General features: G+C 45.5%; 1 protein-coding gene and 1 long non-coding RNA gene across 4 annotated transcripts in view; one reads left to right on the plus strand and one right to left on the minus strand.

Annotated features, from left to right (window-relative positions):
* The window catches only part of BACH2 (BTB domain and CNC homolog 2), a 190,039-nt gene that overhangs the window by 77,667 nt on the left and 92,332 nt on the right, over positions 1-20,040 (minus strand). For all 3 annotated transcript variants that reach the window (XM_084514370.1, XM_084514368.1, XM_084514369.1), the window contains one exon: positions 8,610-8,761. The gene's annotated coding sequence lies outside the window, so the exon portion shown is untranslated. The remainder of the gene's footprint in view (positions 1-8,609; positions 8,762-20,040) is intronic.
* Positions 11,930-18,317, plus strand: LOC311434280. Its single transcript, XR_014691355.1, has 3 exons — positions 11,930-12,524; positions 16,854-16,981; positions 17,475-18,317. It is a non-coding gene; the product is annotated as an uncharacterized lncRNA (long non-coding RNA).

Raw genomic sequence — 20,040 nt, forward strand, 5'->3', positions numbered from 1 at the left:
ATCAATTAATGTGGTCATAACAGATTTAGTAGCTCAATATATTTCAACTAATTTAGCGAATTCCTAACCGGTGCAACTACCTGGAAAAGCCACCGAGACAGCAGATTTCAGTACCATCACCCTAAAACCAAACCAAAAGGATTTTACGTGTCAAAAGCTAACACTGAGAATTTGTTTCTTGGTGCTCAGCAGATTTGTACAGATTTCCTTTTTATTTTCTATTTTTTTCCCAGAAGATGAAGTTCTGGATCAGCAGTTCAAGTTACGCCAGAGAAGTGTTGGAGGGCTGATTTTAAAGATCTTTCAGTCCTCTCTAAAGCTGTTTTTTCCAGATCACAGCACAATTCCGCTTCCAAAATTCTTTCATCACCACCTCTTACTTATGCACTAAGCCCAACTCCTCTTTCTTTTTTTTTTTTTTTAAATAAAAAAACAAGAAGCTGATGAATTAACACAGCTAGACAACACTGCAAATAAACTCCCTCTCTCATTCCAACAGACACATTTACAAGTATTCAAGCACAGGACTCACCAGACAGAGATGAAGCTGCATGCAAGCCAGTCATCAGAGCTAACAGAACGATTATGCTTGCTCTACAAGTTCTGAAGCATTTGAATCTTATTTTTAGTTGTACACAAAGGGCAATAAATGGAAAATCTTATTGTAACCACTGCTTCTTCTTGGCCACCCACACTTCCAACACCTACAGCAAAAGTATATAAAAGCAAAAAACCCAGAACTCACGGCTCATCTGAACAAGGGATGCAAACTAGCTAATTGCTGTTACTTTTTTTCCAATTTGTATGTAGAGTGTCACGATATTCTGTTAACCATCACCGGCAGATATTCACACACAGCGTATCTCCTACGTCAGGGATCCTATGGGATTTTCATGCTTGTAATTAATTGCTTTCTCTCAGTGATCCGATGGAGTTCCTCTCGAAGTTAGCTAACCACTAATCAATTTTCAAATGAGGAAATAGAGAAGATGCCTCTCTCGAACTCTCAGTTTCTCCCCACACCCCAGCCCCAAATTAATGATGCACAAGGAGTTAATGCTTCGCTTACCTGTGAGAAATTATGCTCAATACTCTACCCAGAAACCGGCAATTAAAAAAAAAATCCCTTTACACTCATAATAGTAGAAGAACTTCAAACAAATTGCTGTCAAGGATGATTTCATTATGTTTAAATCCACTTTACTTCAAGTTGCTTTGCATATTACTTTTTAATTTTATCCATGAAACTCCTGTATCCACTACAATGCTGGTTTACCCTCCTCTCCTATGCCTGACTCCTTCCATTTACCCGGCTCCGCAAGGCAACACAAGTATGAACCTAATTATCGTCTGAAAACCTGCAGAAAGCCAACCCAATTAGCTGAGTAAAAAAGAAATAAAGAGAAAAGGTCTGTCTTAAGACCAGACTAAATACAAGTATTGGTGAGGCCACGTCTGGAGATGGGGCGAGCTGACAGTCTGCTGTCATTAATTACCTCGCTGCCCCTGGAAATGCATGGCGATGTGGCCGGGAAAGCCACGCTGCCACACTCGCGCTTCGGAGCTCTTTGCAAATGACAACAGGAAACCCGTCCCATGAGCTCGCAATACGCGTTTAACCTCGTATTTTAAGGCAACGTGTCAGCTGCAGGGAAACGCACCTTCACCTGCCCTTCACCTGCTCACCAATGGCCAGCTAGGGATGTCTTCCAGCCCACCATCCTCCAGCGGCCGGCACCGAGCCACGCAGGCAGCCGGCGGCTCTGGGCACCCGGCACTTTCTGCGGCGCTGCCGAAATCAGGTGAATGCCTTTCTGGCGATGACGCGGGGTGCAGGAACGCGAGATGGGCGCCGTAGAAGCGCAGGTATCTAAGTATTATGAAAATAAATGGGTCATACACCACTGAGCTAACAACCACACCACCCCCAAGCTGGGCGCGTAATGACTGTGCAGAGCTCTGCCAGAGGGAAAGGAGAGATTTAAACAGCAGTGAAAACAAAACTGATGCGGTGAGATGGATTTTACTTTTCACCGGTTTGGGTTAGAGAGAAAGTTGAGCTCACCGTCACCCTCTCGCAGTGTTTTATATTAAAAAAGCTCAGCGGCGGCAGGTGAGGTGTCCTGCGGGAGGCAGAAGAGCAGGCAGGGTGCTGCCGCCCGCCCCCGGGGCCGCGGGTCGTGTCCCCTGCGGCAGGAGGAAGTGCCGGGCCAGCGGGCTGTGACTCAGTGCCTCGGGCTGACACACACACACACAAACCTACAGACGTACACACAAATGTACACGCACACGCAGCCTGTCACCTGCGGTGGCACAAAGCCAGCCCCACAGCGCCGCAACGCCGAGTCAACAGGCGGAGGGCACCGCACGCCCACACGGAGCATCCACCTCCGGAGCCACCAACCAGCAAGTGATCGAGGGCCAAATGGGGACGAGCACCAAAATAATTCATCTTCTGATGGCATATGGAGATATATTTTTTATATATATAGAAAATTAACTGATATATTAGCAGCAAATGCTTATCAAAAGCAGCCTCTGGTCGGCCAGGTGGGACGTCCAGGCTGCCTCAGGTCCAGTGATGCTGGCAGTGCCAAGGAGCATCTGGCTGCACCAAAGGACAGCCGCAGTGATGGCAGCAGTCACCAGCTTTACACATTGTCAAAGGCAGACAGCGGGAGAATCTGGTTAATTAATCAGATTAATTAGTTGAGAAGAAGTTTTCTCCTGGATGGCAGCACTGGGTGAGTGATGAATGGATGGAGAGCAGGCTCACAGAAAAGGACCTGGGGGTGTTGGAGGATGAAAAACTGAACATGAGCCGTCAGTGTGCACCTGCAGCCCAGAAAGCCAACTGTACCTTGGGCTGAATCAAAAGCAGGTGGTCAGCAGGGCGAGGGAGGCGATTCTCCCCCTCTCCTCTGCATTCGTGTGACCCCCCTGGAGCACTGCGTTCAGCTCTGGAGCCCCCAGCACAAGAAGGATATGGGCTGTTGGAGCGAGTCCAGAGGAGGGCTACAAGTATGTCCAGAGGGCTGGAGCACCTCTCCTATGAAGAGAGGCTGAGGGAGTTGGGGTTTTTCAGCCAGGAGAAGAGAAGGTTCTGGGGAGACCTCATAGGGGCCCTCCAGTACCTAATGGGGGCCTACAGGAAAGCTGGGGAGGGACTCTTTGTCAGGGGGTGTCAGGATAGGACAAGGGATGATGGTTTTAAGCTAAAAGAGGGTAGATATAGATTAGATATTAGGAAGAAATTCTTCACTGAGGGCGGTGAGGCCCTGGCACAGGTTACCCAGAGAAGCTGTGGATGCCCCATCCCTGGAGGTGCTCAAGGCCAGGCTGGATGGGGCTTTGGGCAAGCTGGGCTGGGGGGAGGTGTCCCTGCCCATGGCAGGGGAGTTGGAATTAGGTATCTTTGAGGTCCCTTCCAACCCACACTACTCTGTGTGCTTCTGTGGAAACACTTTTTGTTGGCTGTGAGCACAGAGACCAAGGGTGTTGCTGGGGAGGCTGTGGAGGCCCCTGTGGTGGGATGTGCCCAGTGCCTGCACCAGTGACGGTGCTGGCAGCACCCAGCCCTGCCTCAGGGCTGGCAGGCACAGCCCACCACCCACCATCTGCCATGCCAGCACCATCAAACAGGTAAGAAAGCTCCTTCTCCGCCATAAAAATGGCATTGCTTGCTGACTGGTGTCAACCCTTGGACTTCATAGCCAGCCCTCAGAAAACCCACAGGCAGATTCCAATCCCCAACAAGAAAACAGACTATAAAAATCACAATGCCCATGTAGTAACATCACTGCTGCCACCAGTGTGGCACAGAAAGCACCCTGATGTGACAGTGACACATACCAACAGGAAAACCCTCAAGACATTGGCAGCAGAGCTCAGCACAAAGAGGAGTTGCCCATCCGTACAGATGAACCCGTGGACGTGTGGCAGCCCCTGCCAGGACAAAGGCCCCATTTCCAAAATAATCTTGGATGTGGTGTGGAAACACCAGCAGTGTCCAGGTTCAGCACAGAGTGAGTGTCTCTCATCCCCATCTCCATTATGCTCCAAGTCAGATATAGGCACTCCCAAAGTGACCATGAAAGCCCAAGCTCCGTGCTACCACGCAAAAACACAAACACCAGCGGAGAGGGGACCTTTATTTTAAAAACGACATTTTGTGGCCAATATGACCACATCTCACACCAAAGGCCGGTGATGACTGCTCAGTAAGATAAGAAAACCTCTGTCCTTGGCCACAGGCATTCTGCCTGGGAACAGCTGGGTGGGATTTGGTAACCAGAGTTACGACTGTTTGGTGAGTAGGCTTTCACAAGTATGTGACATCATCTTCAGAAATTTGATTTCCTTTTTAATTCAATAAAGTTACCTGACCTTTTAGCGCGGATTTAAAAAAAGATAACATTTTTTCCCAGTCCCTGGTGGTAGGCGGATGACACCAAAATCTGCATCTTCAAACTTCACATTATTTACATCTGCCTACAGATGGTCGCAGGACAAATTTCAAGAAATCTTTTTTTAAAAAATTGAAATATTCTGAAGAGCTCATACCTAGCAAATGTGAATTTCACGTAGAGTTTTTCTGAGTTTGAGTTTAGGGTTTGTGATTTTTTTTTGAACAAAGCACTTAAAGGCCCTCACTGAATTCTCAGCACGGCGTAAGTAGTCCCAATTAGGACAATTTATTACGCTCAGAATGCCATTGATTGGTATGTTATTTTTGCTGCTTGTAAAGGAAAAGAAAGCTGGGTAAAACAAAGCGAGAAGTGCGAGGGTAGCGTTGAAATCACTGTGAGCAGCTCTGCACATCTGCAGGAAGGCACCGCGAGTGCCCGACCATCCGAGCAGGGCCCTGCACGTGCGGTGCCGCTGGCGATAGTTCACGTCCACGACCCAGGAGCCGTGTCTCAGCCAAGAGCACAGCTTCTTCTTAAATCCTGCACTCCCTCATTATGTGCACGGTCTAACCTCGCCGTGATTAACTCCCAGAGGACCAAGAGAAATGTGTTTTTTTTTCTTATCTTCGCACATGTACTGTAACGGCGTTTAGCAATCTGCTCTGTCAGAACAAGGGAGAAGACTTCTGCTTTAAATTAAAACATCAAGAGATATTATTTTTACAGAGATCACATCAAACAGAATCCTACTAGCATTATAAAAATGGAATAATCAATGGAAGAGGGGAAAGGTGTACGTGCTTACTAAATACACCGCACCCTGGGAAAAGCAAGAACAATATGACTGTTACAGCTAGGTCAAGCTCTCTCCAACAGGGCTAATTAACAAGGGAAAATTCAGTGGTTTTTTTTTCTGTTGGAATTGCTGTAACAAGGTAATTGCTACAAGCAGCATTTGTTATCAAAAAGCCAGATGGAAGGCTTGTGAATAACACTGAGAAACCAAGGGAGCACCTGATGGCTTGCCCTGTGCCCAGCTCCCCCAGCACAGGTCTGCTCGTGGAACCACTGCAACCCCAGCCGATGACCTACGAGGTGACACCTGCACCTCCAGGAGTCAGAGCACGTGGCATGTTCCAAAGGTTTGGTGTATCTCGAGCATAGACACAGTAAAAATAAATAAGGAAGGCACAAAGCTTATGACAGCTTCTAAATCCTTCTGCTTTTCAACTTTATTTGGTCCTCGGCCATGGCTTTACTCTTGGAAACAGAGATTTCTGATTATTCACGGCACGAGAAACAGCAGGACAAAACTTCCTATGCACTTCTACCAGCTTGCTTTGGCTGTGGACAGGGAACGGGTGTTTTTCTCCATTTATGTCCATCCAGTTTCTGTCTGCTTCTTCACATCTGCTAAGAAGGATGCCATTTTTTTGGTTAGTTCCTCTGAAAGGGTTTTTATTAGTGTATTTGCAAGATGCCTCATTACAGGCTTTTCAGAAACCATGAGAAAAGCCTGCGAAATTGTGAATAAGGCTTCCAAGTCCCATGACAATGCTGCTAAGTAGGGCTAATGAACAAAGGGTTGTTTCTGCCTGCATAGCTGCTACAACTCATATTTTTAAGTTTCCTTCCCTTAAGACAGGCACTAGAAACATGTTTCAAGTGCGATCCAAAATTCTCACACAGTCATACAATGCGTGCTACTGGGGGTTTGTCTAATAGCTGCACCATTTATTGACAAGCCCATAATGAAATGGCAAGACTCCCCCTTTTCCAGCAAACAAAATCAACACAACACCTTCTAAGGTCTCTTTGACAGCAAATTCCCTTTCTCCACTGCCTAGAGTTTCATTGTTATTTCTGCTGATAACACCAGAAAATGTTGTCTCTTCTCTTTAAAAATCGACTTCCCATAAGCATTAAAAAATCCAGCACTCCTTTTGCAATAGAATTTCGTTTTAGTTTTGAGTGCTGCTTGTAGTGTCACAAAAGCAAACAAAGTACCTCACATGAGGTAGACTTCTAACATAAATTCTTTGCTTCTAAAATACAACTTTTTTTGAGAAGCAATATTACAAATTAGTTCCTAAGATTAAGAATGGTGTCAGCAAGCACTCAAGCAAAACTGGCCAGAATGAGTGGTTGACTTCACTCTCCTGCCCCGATTAGTCATTAAGCTGCAGAGCATGAATTTATTACTGCGGTGAAAAAACAAGGGCAGAATGCCAGCCTTGCTGACCAGCATGTCAGTGCTTATTTCAGGAGAAAAATGAAAAGAAGAAAACATTCCTTCTTTTACTTCCAGTTGCAATCCCCCGTATCCTCCCCCATCTTCCAGTGTTTTTAAAGAAATTCCCACTTCTGTCCTTTTGCCGCTCCGTAGCTGTGGCTCGGAAACATCCAGACCCCACAGGCAGCGTGACAAGATTTAAGATCTGCGCGGTCACTGGACAGCAGATGTCCTTATAGAGGCTGGGGTGAGTCCTGCGCCTCGCACCAGCGTGACCGCTCATTCCCCGGATTCCCCTGTGGTTTTTCTGGTGGCGTTATCCGACCAGCTGCCGGCTGTCACCTCTGCCCGGGCAGGCGGGAGTGCAGAGCTCGGGCGACGCAGGATTCAGATGCATCGAGATTAAGGAGCATCGCTGCTGCTGAAAGGCAGTGTGGTGTGAGCTGAGCAGCCCCGGCTCTGAAGCTGGGCGATGGGTTTTGTGTCCGATTTCTCTTCCCTTCCATGTTTTCTCTTCTGTTTAGAGTCCTGGATTACGGCACAACTGATGCTGGCAACTGCTAGCCAGCACAACACTGCGAACCACAATTCTGAATCATCTCTGGTTCAGATGATGTTTTGCCAAGCTGCTCTATGCCACCAGCCAGAAAACAAAAAACTCCCAGCCACAATGGGATTTGCTTTTTATTTATATATAAATATATAAAATTGAAGTTGTACTTAAGCCTTTTTCCCAGTTCGGTGGCTCTGGGGTGTCCCATCCTCTGGACTGCACAGCCCACCACATCCATGCCATCCTCGCAATGCTCCAGAGGCTCCTTCCATCCCATGGATCCCTCTCCAGGACTGCTTAAAAAAGGGTGAAGCCAATTGCTCCCCTCTAGAGCAGCCCACTGACCCCTTCCCAGAAGGACACTACATGCAGCCTCAGAGGAAGATTTAACCACGCTGAGGGTAAATGTGTGCATGGCACCACAGCCGCTCCTCATCCTGGGAGGAAACATCCACGTACATAACACACACCAGGAAATACCCACACAGGGCAGGTTGGAAGGGGTCTTCAGCCCCCTTTTGTCCCTAGTAAATCCGTGCACAGCTTCCTCCACCCCACCACAGCCTGTGCAGCCAAGCACAGTTCTTCCTGCATCAGTCACATTTTCTGTCTGCATTCAGAAGCAGGTACAAACACGCCATGTCCATGCCCTGCCCCTCCTGAGTGACGAGCATGCAGGCAGGCAGTGGGATTTCACCAACAATTGCTAACAAACCTGCAGGTTCCCGAACAACACTCCTGGGCGGGATGACCACCCCGTGAGGGCAGCATTTTTCATGTCTGTTGCTGCTGTGTGTCAGCCCTGGCTTTTGGCGGGGCAGCCAGCTCTGTGCCCCACACAAGCAGCTCTCTGCAAGGAGCTGGAGTTGGCAGTGCAGACACTACTGATGTGTACAGAGCCTTTCAGGGCAGCAGTCTGAAAGGAGAAGCAGCTCAGAGCCAGGGCTCCCCCGAAGGAACCGTTCTGGAAACCCCAGCAGAGAGGATGATACGGTTTTTATGATGGGAAAAATACAGGCATGCCTACAGTCCCGCTGATGGCATCCAAACTCACACGGAGCACGTGTGCCTTCAGCCCAACGCAGCAAAGTAAATGCACACAAACGTATCCAGTTGTGGAGAAAACCTACACGTAATTAGGGGGATGGGGTGAAGAGAAGCTATTTTGAGTACTTTTTGCTAAGGCTTACTATGGCAGCAGAACACTTAGAAAAGCCTTCAAAATGACAATCACCATTTAAGTTAAAAAAGCAAGAAACTACTTCAATAACAATTTATTCGCCAGCTAATGTTTGCTGTTGAATTACAGCTTTTACAGTATTTTTCTGAAGTATGATGTTTACTGCCTCCACCTTGCCTCCCAAAACTCTTTTTCTTCTTCTTTAAATAGCAAGGAATTTGAGTCATGACTTACATGTAACTTTTCTAGGTTCGGCGCTGGCTAAAATGTTCTCACGATGCAGGGAACAGGATCAATGGAGAAATTAAGAGGCTACAGCAATCCATTAAGAAGTGGCCCTCCAAAGCTTTGCAGGGCAATGTTCTGGAAACTCAGTCGGTATCAACCTAAAATAAAATAAAGGCACCCATTAAAAAATTCAAGCACTGACTCCTCACAAAACTCCTCTCTTTTTTCCTTCCAGTTCTAAACACAGTTAGTGTGGGAGCATTTTTTTTAACATAGAAGGTCTCTATGTCAAAGATGACAATTACATTACGCCAATAACGTACATCTTACCTTTAGACTGCAGATGCCTTATATCAAAGACTATGTTTTTCTTGCGTTGGTGTAGCACCAAGCCAAATGAGCCCCCCGAGAATTATAAAATAGATACTTCTGAGATTAGTCTAGCAGGTCTTACCGTAGGCATGCACATGCTTGTGCACACGAACTACGAAAGCTCTGCACATCACACCAGGATGGAGTTCCAACAAAACGAGCAAGATGATCTAACAGACTTCAGATTAATACTGACTTTTGTCAAAGCTTTGGTTTTATCAAGGAATTTAAGTCATTAACATCACAATTGTCTCTCGGTTTTTATTTTATAGTGGGTATCTTCAGAAAAGAAACGCCACCGGTGCAGTTTGGCACCCCCGGGTTAATGCAACGCGTGCCGTGTTCCTCCAGCCACCCTGTGGGAACGCTACTGCAAGGCAGCATCAAAACAACCGGAGAGGGAGAACAAGGTTCACGTTCCTGCAGGCAATTCAGCGTGCTGCTGCTGATGCACAAGGGCTCAGACCCCGGGGAGGAGGCCCTCATGTTTGGGGAGGGCCGCAGGGAGCAGCGCTGGGGCTGGAAGAGGTGCAAGCACCCAGCGCCCGAGCCTCAGCATCGGCACCCAGCCCAAGTCCCACGCACCGCCCGATCCCAAACGCCCCAGAAAAGGCTTCCCTTGTTTACCAAGGAAGCGGTCATGCTCTGAAGTGGTCAGGGAGGAGGCTGGGAAGGAAATACTTGTGGAAGGAGAAGTAATTGGTTTTAAGTTACAGGGATTTTCAAGCTGAAGTTGCACCAGCGACGGTGCCCAACGCTTTGCTGCTTTCTTGGAAAAAAATGCTGGAATGCTTGAATAGTATTTATTTGACTGAAGGTGCTGACTGGGAGTGAAAAGGAAGACAATTTGCTTTTGAACAGAAGGGGACAGTAGCAGAACAATCAGTGGCATGTATGCATCTTCCCAGGATCACCCTAAGGGCTGTATCTGCAGAATTACCACCAACTCCGGCTAGATAAAAGGGGGAGGAGGTGAGGAGAAAAATAAAAATACGGCTTAGACTTTTTATTAAACTACTACCATTTTTTCTGCAATTTGCAAAATGAACTTTTCAGTAAAGACTTCTGGTTTCTTGAGAAATGTTTACTGACTCCATAATCAAATCAAAAAATAACACAAAGTGCAAAATGAAAGGGTTTGGTTTTTATAAGTGTACAGTTCTTGATAAAAAACTTCAATACTTTCTGAATGCTGATGTGACAGCATTCTACTCCAAGCCTTGTGGAGGACTGGATCTCTTAGGAAAAGCAGGTTATTTCTTCTGGATGGCACCCCTCTAGGTGATTTACAGCAGATGCTCAAAATTGTGCTACATTTAAGCATCACCTGTAAGGGCACTTGAAAAGAATCATAAGGCTACTCTACGAAAACAATGCTTGCATCTCTTCCGTTTATATATAACTGGGCATAACATTCATTGACAGACTGTAAGAGGACAAAATATTTACTGTCACAAATATACATTATCTAAATTGCCTATAAAACTAAAAATATAAACTGCAAATCTGTTCAGTCATAAATCACTCCTAGAACAAAAATAACTGCTGTTTACTCAATAGCCAAAGGAATAAAACCAGGCAAGTGTCTGCTTTTTCAAGGACAAGTTATTTTCTGAGCTAAAATTGCACTTGCTGTGGCGTATCAGAAGAGCAGGAGAATAAACAGAAGTGGGGAAGAGGGAAACAAAATAAAAGGAGGGGAGGAGGACTCAGTGCCACGCTTTTCTGAGAAGGTGTGATTGATGTCCACTGCTGTAAGAAAGCATGAGGCTGCATCCCAAACATTTCATTCCCTTCTGCAAATGTCTCGCTCCGTATCTCTCCCCATGCTCCCCAGATATCCTTGCCCTGCACAGGATGATCCAGACAGCATCAGGTTTTACACATGATCTAAAACATGAAAGCAGGAATCTCTCGGCCGAGGGGTCAGCTTAGGGTAGAATGAAACCTAAGCCCCTGCCTACGCTCGACATGAAGGCTGCTTCATGCTTTCCATTTCATAAAAGCATTTCCTTTCTGAAACAAGCCAATTACTAAAAACATAAAAAGAATACATGAAAACCGAGCTTATATGGAATGAAGAGCCAGCAGTGCATCCAGCGAAGGGAGGTTTCAGCATTTTCAGTTGCTGGCTGGCCAGGCACGCAGCACAGGAAGAGCTAGATGCTGCGCAGGGACAAAGGTGCACTCTACACTCAAACCAGACGTGTTTTTTTTTTCTTTTTTTTTTTTTTTTTTTTTTATAACAACCTCTTGCATATTTTTGAACCATGTTACCTTTTTTCCCCCTTTCTTTTTTGAGGGCCTGAGGACTCAAGTTAGCACCGAAGAATGCAAACATAAAGCAAGGTGCACCAGACAACCACGGCTGGCAGAAGGATGCAGGAGGCTGAAGGACTCTTTACTGCAAGAAAACACTGTCCAGCCTGGATTTGTCTTATACAGGGGGTGTGTTTCAAACAGAGGTTGTTGTTAACGTAAAATAACAAGAGCTTTGATGCTTAGGAGGAAGAAAACTGATAAGTTCTTTGGTTTGCAATAAGCAAACCAAGAAAGATGATTTGAGAAGAATGAGATGAATGTACCTGGGTTATTACTCTGGTTAGCAGGAAAGTTTTTTCAAACCCAGAAAATAGTGCAATCACTCTCATGAAAGCCAGCGAAGTTGGGAAGACAACGAGGGAGGGGAGCACCAAACACACAGCTGGGTTAGCACACACACGAACGCAGGATAAAATTAGGGCTAAGCGAAGTGAACCCACGTGACAAGATGTGCTGGTGTGCTTCTTACAGGCAGGAGAAAAAAGTATTTAAGGAAGGCTGCACACCAGAGAACAGGAAGAAGAAAGCACAAATGTGTAAACAGAACCCGTGTTTTCTAAAGTTATGCTGCACTTGATGGGGCGCAATGTTTGCTGCACAAAAGCGTGTGGAAATCAGTTCCAGTAACGTCAAGCAAGGAGCCTGGTCTGTTAGACACAATGCTACGAGAGATTAGCAAACATGCTTTCTTCACATTTTGTGTGTTTTCAAGTGAAGCTGAAGGATATTTCTTTCTGGTTGAGACAGCTTCATTGTAACGTTTGTAGTTTGCAACTGCTTGAAGGATTGCCTGAGGCCAAGAAGGCACTCGCAGTTCTCCTGACATCGAGCGCAGGATCTCCCCTGTAATCTGTAAATTAAACCCACGATGATCTTAATACCTATGTCAGGGAAGACGCACAACCTGCTTCACCTATCAGTGCATTTGATTTCCTCCTGACAGCCCAGGTGGTTCTTCCAGAGAGAAGCAGCATGCTCATCCATCGCTTCACATGCACAACGTGGACCGAAGTGGTGGGAGCGGGCAGGCACCCACCGAGCGTGCCGTCCCCATACCTGGGCTGCCTGTGTCACCAGTCAGTGGAGACAGGATCGAGTTGTTTGTTCAGACAACAGCAAAACTGCAGAAGTCAGGCTGGCAAGAAACCACGACCGAACTCGTCAGAAGATGCAGCACGACAACTGCTGACTGGATGAAGGTGAAGGCAGCTTCTGCTACCCCCCACGGTAAGGAATCCTTCCACACTCTGCAGGCTGGTTTTCCCCAGCTGCACTTAGCAGCACCAACTGGGCTTAAATGGAAAACCCTCAGAGGGCCTGGGGGCTGTGTGTGGGGGGGAAATTTTCCACCCCCTCCTGTCTTCTGGTTGCTGTTATCTCTGTGACACATCAGCCAGGCTGCGCTAGGAGAGGTGGGAGACGGCGGTTCACGGGTGGCAAAGCACGAACTTTTAAGCCTTTTTATGTAAAATCTGTCTGACTTCATCACTGGAATATACTTGACTTAAAATAAAGCCACGATTGAAAACATGTCACCTGGGGAGTATGACCCAGCTAGATGTAAAAGGAGGTTAATATATTCTGTGAGGCCTCCCACAAACAATAAACACGTTACCAAATGGCACAAGCTGATTATTTATGCCTCACACAGCAAAGTACTAAAAAACCAAACAAACATGAAGTAAACCAACACATAATAAAAGTCAGCTTTTGATCAAATCTGATGAAAATGCAGGTATCTGGCATATTTCTCCTTAAAGATTTTGGTTAACAAACACACAAACTGGATGATAAAATGGGAGAGTTCAGCAGTGAGGATAAAATTGCTGTCACGGAGGCTGGAATCTCTGAAAATGATACTGGATGTGCCAGTGCTGAGTCTCTCGGGTAAGGATGCTTCCTGTGGCAGCAGTAAATGACGCAGTTCACTGAATTTATGCCCCAAAGCACGTGAACCACAAGAATTTATGCCTGCCCTGCTGAAAGGATGCTCCTGCTCTGTGCTCTGAACAATTTTCACAGTCAGACTTTTACTGCTAATTTCTTTTTAAAAATGCAAATTGAGAAAACAGTTAACATGCAGAATGAAAGAACGGGCCACAGTCAACCACAAAAACTCCCCATAAGGTTCACCATGTGGGAAACAGATAAGTAAACGCTGTGAAAGATGAACAATATTTAAGTATTAACACAAATGTTTTTTTTGGGAAGGTTTATCTGGCATCTCCACCGGTTTTCCTCTGAGCTCTAATACAAAAATAACCATGTCTGACTGTGACTGGGAAACGTGGCAGCAGCTCAACATTGCTTCCTTTCCACTTTGTACTCAGGAAAAAAAAACACCATCTCACAACTTCAGGCAAACTGATTTTCAGGTGAAGGCGGAGGAGTGTATGTCAACTCAGAAAGTTCAGGCAGTGGTCTGAACCCATTAGGGAGTGAAATGAAGACAGATATACTTAATGTGAGGTCAGGAGAAATAAGGAGAGCCTTTCTCCAAGATGTACATGTGGTCCCCCACAGTCTCGTATGGAGTGAAGGGATTATATTTTAGCTCATGGAAATGCTGAACAAAACAACTGCACATCAAACTGTCAGGTAGAAGGTGCCCAGTTTTCAAGCTCCAGCAGTGACCACTTCATGTGAGCAGACAGGTGCTACAAAAAGCCAAAAGACTCCCTTTCTGGTCACCAACCCCACCAAGCAGAGGGCAAATACTGCTTTTCTCTCTCCTGTAGAGGCAACCATAAGCAAAAGGGACTGGAGCATGCTGAGTGGGCCACAAGCACTTCACACACCCCTGTGCTGATGAAGGCAAGTCTCCATGAGCCTGTGGAAGACGTTAGATGAAGCACAGGACAATGTGGTGCCTCATGTCAAGAGCCTGCCTCTTAGCTTCCCCATCTTCATGTTCACATCAAGCAGGGGAAAGTCGAGAGGAATTAAGATGTTCTGTGGGTTATTTTCACTTGCCGTTACAAACAGAAAGGAGAAAGGCAGAATCATATGGGAAAGAGGTTCAAAAATACATTCCCTCTCGTGTGAACTCAAGTCTGTTTAACAAGAAAAGCCAGCAAGGCCACGCACAGTAATGCTGAGAAAAAGGAAATGGTATTTCATGTTCGCCAGAGTCATAAATCTTACCAGCGAGTCTCTAACGGCAAAACGATGAGCAGGGGAATTTTTATACCCAGATAATTGGTTGCAAGTTGATATCAGGTTTACTGTGCCACGCACATGGCACACGTAGCACCAGCGGCGCGACACCTCCTCAGTGCCCAAAGCACCGCATGAGGTTTGGGCTGCTGCTGGCTTTGCCAGGAGACACACGCCCGAAACTCCCAGCCACGTTAAAAAAAACAAGGTTCAGTGAAGGTGGGTATTTCTGCTCCACAAAAATTGTTTTGTGGGGGACACAGAAATGGGTTTTCAGCAGGGAAAATCACCTACACTTACGATGCTGGCCCCTCTGCCATGTGGGATGTGGATTAAGAGGACCTCACCCCACCATTAACATCCTGGTCTCTGGGGTGGGCACGGTCATGGACACCGCGGAGCAGGCAGGTTGGTCAGGATAAAGGTCAACCCACCGCAGCAGAAAAATCAGGCATGCATGAGGAAATTCGTGAGCCAGAAGAAGGCGTGGAGGGGTCTCACAAGGACTGAAGTCACCAGGGCCTTCGCGCCACCTCTGGTGGGGATGAGGCAGCCCGTCACACCCCTCCACCAGCTTTCGTTCCTCGATATCTTGTTCTGCTTCAGAGTGTAGCCAGGCACTTCCACTAATGGCAGACACGAGGGAAAACTCCACCGCTTCTCACAGTCAGACCCTACTTCCAGTTGAAGAGGAGCCTCTTTTTGGTTTCTAGATGAGAAGATGTGCCAGCAGCTACTTGCCGGTGAGCACCCCAGGCACTCCTGACACTACCTCTGAAGGAACCAGCTTGGTCTAGAGGAGGTCTGGGAGCATCCATCCCCAAGAGACATCCCTGTGGGGCCCACATTAGAGAAGGGAATGGAGAGGACAGCGACTTGCTCCTCTAAGACTGGCTGTGAGAGACACAGCAGAGCAGGGACAACCCACCCCTCCTGCATCATGATCAGATTTTCCTGCCTATCTTCTTCACTCATTTTTTCCACCAAGCCCTTTGCAGATACAGCACACTGCTTGGTCACGCTTCTTTGCTGGTTCAAAAGAGCTGGAGACCAGTAGGGCTATGGGGCAGACCAGCTCCACCATCCCCACAAGCTTCATCTGCATGGGACTGATGAACAGCTCTCCTGTACAAGGCTTGGTTCTCTTGCTACCGTATGTTAAACCAGCAGACCGGTCTGTATTTACTGTGTTAAACTACAATTATCTTTTTTTTTTTTTTTTTTTTTCTTTTAATCCCTCAGCCTAATGGTATGCAGCTGCCACGGTTTTCTTTCAACATATCACTGGCTCTCTTTGAGCTGATTATTTAGATAAGGAACCATAGCCAAAAGCCATGAAAAGATGGGTCCAAATTTAAAACTCTCAGCTAAGCAAAGAATTTCATTCAAAGAACTGTACAAAGGGGGAAGGCGGAGGCTCACAACACAAACAAAGGTTTTGTTTACTACTGATATAAACAGCTGAAACACTCTCTGTCACTGGGTTTAAGGATCAACGCGCAGCGCACTCAAAGCACTGCTGATGGGTATTACAGCTGCCACACAAATCTGTGTGAATGCCAGTATTCGTGTCATTTTTTTTCCAGATGGGAATTGAGGGAAAATCTCCCAATGAATCTAACTTTACATTGAAACAACCTCCTTGTGATGTAGAATAGCTCCAAGACAACAGCCCCTTCAATTGAACTGCTGCTGCTCAGCAGGTTTCTTTGGTTAACAGTGTGGTGTGTTTTTTTTTTTTTCCTCAATTCAAGACAGTTGCATGTATTTGCTTTTATTTCTAGCATAATGTTTACTATTCTAATCAGAACATTCTGTAATCTCGTCTAAATGTTTTATTATTAATTGCTACACCCCCCGCCCCACCCTAATAATTATCCTCTGGAGAGGTAAACAATTCAACACAAGTTACTTTAGCTGAAGCCATGAATATGCATTATTTATTTATTTAGGTAAACAGTAATTAAGAAAAATCACCCAGACTGTCTTCTCTTAGAAATGAACACTGCTTCCCCAGCCTTGCCATGGGAATTGCAAGTCCCTTAAACACATATATCACTTTGTCCTCCTCCGCTGTGATTTTCATTTGAGAGCCTCAGAACATGTAACAGCAGCCAGGGAAACAGCCCCTACGTTATCTAAGGCCACGCAGTGCGTCCAGAGCATCCAGACTCACTCTCAAGGACGAGCAGTAGGTGCCCAGATGCTGGCAGAGAAGAAAGCAGCAGCATTTGAGGTGCAGAATGAGAACCAGAATGCAGATATAGGCTCCATCCTTCCTACGGTATAACCACAGCTCTCCCTTCTTCACACTCTCATGCTCTTGGGATATCCATAACCCAATACACTGATTTTTAATGTTTTTTTTTTTTTTTTTTTTTTTTTTTTTTTTTTTTCCAGCAAGGCAACCTCTATTAACACCAAAATGCTGACAGTGACCCCTCCGCACTGTCTGTGGAGAGGTACAGAGGGATATGTCCTGGAAAACTGAGGGGCTGGCAGCACTGCAGCCTTTCCATGCTAATAGGGTGAGTATCCAGCACCAAAATGCAACCAGCTGTGCAGAAGACAGGGCAGCATTTGACTGATGGAAACATTTTGCTTTATTCATGTTGGAGAGGGGAGATATGCCCGAATTCTTTATATATAACTTATGCATTAGGCAATAAGAAGCTGAGTTGCTCCATCCAATTCCACTAGTGTGGATTTCTTCCTCAATAATACATGGCCTCAAATATTCCAACATCCTGTCCTACCTAATACTCCTACCAACTTCTATTGAATGCCGTGACAGAATCAGACAGCACTACAGGCAATGAAACCGTTCACGGGGAACTCATTGTTTTAAACCAAAAATTAGACATGTCAGGCAGTCCTGACATGGTTGATCATACAGCCTAAGGAACCCGCTGGCAGACACTACAAGAAAGGAATCAAAATGTCTCCCAAAGACAAAGGGATTTTCGCATATCTAAAATTAATAAGTAAATAGATAAAACTGCGGTCTGGGCTTTGTTTCAGTTTTCAGAGCTAATTTCCGGCCACCGTTCAGAGAAACGCTTTGCATTTCAATTTCTGAGTCACCCGCTTTAACAAGTGCGCTTGCTGGAATTACTAAGCACGGGATCTGATCAAAATATTTTGCTTTCTGAATCAAAGTTCTTTTCAATTCTACTGATGCGCGCGGATCTACGAACGTAACATGGTGAGTGACAACCTGGTGGCGTGTGGCTACGGTCTGGGCACACGCCGCGATCGCTCGGGGAAGCCCTCTCCCAGCGGGCGCCCGACATCCCAGCGGGGCACGGGGACGCGTCCCCCGCTCCGCACGAGCACTCGGCACACGTTGACGCTGGTCCCCGGGATTGCGATCGCAGAATGACACATGCTTCCAGAAACATGCCTGAAGATCAGGTATGAATGAAAATCATTCCTGAAAAGAATCTGTTATGAAACCGAAAATCGGAGACCGCTGCAGTGCTGTGCCTAAGTTGAGTCATCAGTTCCCTTTATAGCCTAATAATTGACACTGCCTTGATCAGAATGACTGATCCGAATGTTGCTCTGTGTTTGTGTGTTGTGTTTTTTTTTGTTGTTGTTTTTGTTTTCTTTTTTTTTTTTTAATAGATTTCCTATGTAAACAAGCTGCCTGTCATTTTGCAGAAGTGTTTACGCGTGCCAGATCACGGGAAACATCTGTCAAAAACAGATTTCACTCTCTCCAGTCAACTCGGTACAGTCTGAAACAGACTGTACTACAAAGAAACCAAAAACAGGTCTTGTTACGGAAAGAATATGCTGCCAACTCTCAGTGGAAGCACCTATTTTACTGCATTTTTTTGGCATTAAATGCTGCGAAGATGATTAGAATAGTTCCTTCCTTTCCCTGTGGGATTTCTCCCCCAAAAGAAAGTCCTGGGAATTTAAGAGCTTCTCTTTTCCCTTCTCCCTGCACTTTTCTGAAAGGCAGTATCTTATAGGAAGAGACAGATATGAAAAGAATCAAAGTGCAATGAAGTTTCAGAGCACGCTGATTTCCCACCTTCTGACACGGGTACCTGGATAACAGGGTGATTCCCCTTTTGATGCTTCCAACAAACGCTGTCGTGTGTCTGCATTCCTCAGATCACACCTCCCCCAAATAGTCCATTAATTATTATTTTTGCACCTTCTAAACGGGCAAAGATCAAATGAGAGCGCAACTGCCTCTAGTGGTGTTTTCTAAAGAAAAGGTGACATAAAACAAGGTGGGTGCTTCTACCTGGATGTGGATGATGCCAGACAGCCATACTGTGTGTCACTGCCATTTAATCTGCCCTGGAACAGCAAAATCATTAGAAACAACAACAATAAAAAATAACAAAGAAACCAAATGGAGAAACAGGAGTGAGACTTCCAACAAACAAACAAACAAACAAAAAAAACCAAAACACAGGATTAGGCTATACCATCAGCATGAAAATGGAAAAGAAACAAGTAGGGCTGGAGCACGAGGTTCACTGGCTACCATTCAGGTGTTATAGATGGGACTAAATACAGACCCCTGTTAAATGGGCCAGTAATTTTAGATTATGGGGACTGCTTTATTTGAAAAATTTAACAGCAGATGCATGATCTTATTAGAAATATATCCTTGAATAGGTGATAAATGGATGGCCATGTCTATATTAGCCTTTGTAGACTGAAACCACCAGTACTATGGAGCTGATGTGATGCCCAATTTTTGTGCTCTGCCCTGCAGTAACTCCAGCCTGGTGCAGTAGACTGAGTGCCCAACAGCAGCTGGATCACATCAACAGCACTGCTAGAGCATGACTTTCAGCTTTTATTAGCTATAAAAGCTGATATGGGCCACCCCAGTATCTCATGGATTACAGAGCATGCTACTAATTCTGAAAAACAAGGCATGGAGATGGGAGAACCTCAATATACTTTGGGGAAGACGGAGGATCCATCTAAACAAAGAGTATTGAGAATAATACAATGGCAGATTTTAAAACAAGAAGATGGAAAAATCCAAAGTTGTGCTGGAGGAAAATGATGAAACAAATTGATAAAAAGGGAAAGTGATTTACTGGCTGGAGATGACGTTAGATTTTATTTCCCTAACTGTGGGATATAGTTGGACTTGAAACTAACAAAATTTGTAAAAACTCTCTCTCCTTTGAATGAGGATGGGGCAGAAGTGGATATAAATAAAAGTCTTGCTTTTCAGTGACAAAATAATCTTAATGCAAGCAATTTGCACAGCTCTTCTGAGCTAAGAAATTAATACATAGCTACATTTATGAAACAAAACTATGAGAATGCTAAACAAGACACAGTATCAACTGTGATTTAGAAATGATGTTGATAAGCATATAGTTTTAGCTGTATTCAGTACAGAGACCAAGGAGTATCATCAACCTTGCAACATATTTGGAGAATCTCGTATCTTTCTGAACAACACTTTCACCTGCGTCAGCTACTTCAGAAAGAAATAGAAACACACACTCCCAAAACGTGAGGAGACATATTATTTTGGCAAGATTTGAGAAGACTGCACTTAGCTAGCACTGTTTTTTATCTGTCTGACCTAGAATTACAC

The sequence above is a fragment of the Aythya ferina genome (assembly GCF_964211825.1).
Source record: "Aythya ferina genome assembly, chromosome: 3".
Taxonomy (NCBI): Eukaryota; Metazoa; Chordata; class Aves; order Anseriformes; family Anatidae; genus Aythya; species Aythya ferina.